The 2,112-nt window shown below is 40.5% G+C and overlaps 1 pseudogene; it reads right to left on the bottom strand.

Moving 5' to 3' along the window:
- Window positions 1-714: 714 nt before the first annotated feature.
- On the bottom strand, window positions 715-849 carry LOC125105695 (uncharacterized; annotated as a pseudogene).
- Between the last annotated feature and the right edge of the window lie 1,263 nt (window positions 850-2,112).

Here is a 2,112-nt window from a genome sequence, read left to right as displayed (position 1 = left end):
GTCAGTCTTTTATCTTTAGCTATTCTAGTGGGTGTATATTTGTTTCAATTTGCATTTCCCTGCTGGCTAGTGATGCTGAGCCATCTTTGATGTGCTTACCAGCTATTTGTATATCTTCTTTTATGAAGTATCTGCACATTCTCTTTACACTGTGTTACCTTTTCTCTTATTAAGTTGTAGAAATGCTTTATATTTTATTGATAACCATTCTTTGTTTTGCAAATACTTTCTCCCAGTCTATGGTCTCCCTATTCATTTTTCTTAAGGGTGCAGAAATTTTTAATTTCATGTGATCTAATAGATTGATATTTTCTTTCATAGTTATTGTTTTCTGCAAGTTGTCAAAAAAAAAAACCTTTTACTACTCAAAGGTTGTGAAGATATTCTCCTATTTATCCTTCTGGAAGCTTTATGGTTTATCTTTTACATTTAGGTCTATGATCTCTCTCAAATTAGTGTCTGTGTATGCTATGGAGTGCAGGTCAAATTCATGTTTTTAATATGGAAATCCTGTTCCAGCATCATTTGTTGAAAAGTCAACACATCCCAGAGAAGTGAGTTGGCCAGGGTGCCTGGGTGGCTCAGTGGGTTAAGCCTCTGCCTTTGGCTCAGGTCAAGATCTCAGGCTCCTGGGATCAAGCCCTGTATCAGGCTCTCTGCTTAGTGGGGAGCCTGCTTCCCTGCTTCTCTCTGCCTGCCTCTCTGCCTACTTGTGATTTCTCTCTCTATCAAAAAAATAAATAAAATTTTAAAAAAAGAAGTGAGTTGTCCATGCTGTCTAAAAATTACTTTTTCAATATTGCGTTAGTTATTCTATACTTGATCTTAGCCAAAAGGCCAAGAAGTGATGTTATAGTTATTCTAGATGCTTTGCTTTCTTACACATTTTAGAGCCAATTTACACACACACACACACACACACACACACACACACACAAACCTACTAGGACTTCGGGATTTCACTGAGCAGGTAGGTATAAAAGGCAACAACTAGTTTCCTTCCTATGTAAAGAAAAACCCAATTATTGCCTACTATGTCTTTCTTCCCTGTGAGTCTACTTTAGACAGAACACTTTACTTCTGACACTTCTTTTCACCAAATGTGTAGGGGTTCCCCCCCCCCCCCCGCCAAATAACAAGCAAGTCTTGGATACAAGCTGAGTATCCTACAATTTAACTCAATTCTGACACTACCTGCCTGGAGATAGCATCAGGTAAGGGCTCCGGCCTACAAGAGTAAACCCCCTACCCCCTTCATACACTAGTCAAAGCCTGGGCTTCTTAGTAACTGCTATGAATTTGGAGCCTCCAAAGACCCCTTCCTTGGGTTTGATTAATTTGCTAGAGCAGCTACTAGAACTCAGTGAAACATTTACTTACATTTACCAGTTTATTAAAGGTTACAATAAAGGAGATGGATGAATAGCCAGATGAAGAGAGTCTTAACATGAGGTCAGAGAGAATGTTGAGTGCAGAAGCTTCTGCCTCTGTGGAGTTGGGGTGAAGCACCCTCCTGGTGCGAATGTGTTGGCCAGCCTAGAATCTCTCTAAACTCCATACTCTTGGGATTTTATGGAGGCTTCCTCACATAAGCAGGATCAATCATTAACTCCATTTCTAGCCTCTTCCCTCTCAGGAGGACAAGGGGTAGGGCTCAAAATCCAAGCTTGTAATCATGGCTTGGTATTTCTGGTGATGAGGCCCCATCCCGAAGGCCACTCAGAATTGCCTCGTCAGAACAGACAATGCTCCTAGTTTTCTTATCACTTAGGAAATTACAAGTGTTTTAGAAGCTCCATGCCAGGAACCAGGATGAACTCCAAATATATATTTCTTATTATAAAGCACAATATGCTTCAACTTCAATATGTTTCTCTGCTGGTATACAAATCCTCTCTAGCTTCTTTTTTGTCACAAAAGAGAAGGATCCCTCCACATTTTGAGGGTTAACTTCTCTGCCAAACTTTTGATTTCCTCTCAGTCTGGCTCCTCTTTTCCTCTTGAATTAAATTTGAAAGACCTTTAGCACCTGCTCCACCCCTCCCTTCCCCTCCAGGATTCTCTCCAGTCACATACATATAACTGCTTCCTTCCCTTCTCACATGTCTGCTC

Source organism: Lutra lutra, chromosome 7, assembly GCF_902655055.1.
Source record: "Lutra lutra chromosome 7, mLutLut1.2, whole genome shotgun sequence".
NCBI classification, from domain to species: domain Eukaryota; kingdom Metazoa; phylum Chordata; class Mammalia; order Carnivora; family Mustelidae; genus Lutra; species Lutra lutra.
Note: the sequence above shows the minus strand (reverse complement) of the source record. Positions and strands in the feature narration are given on the sequence as shown.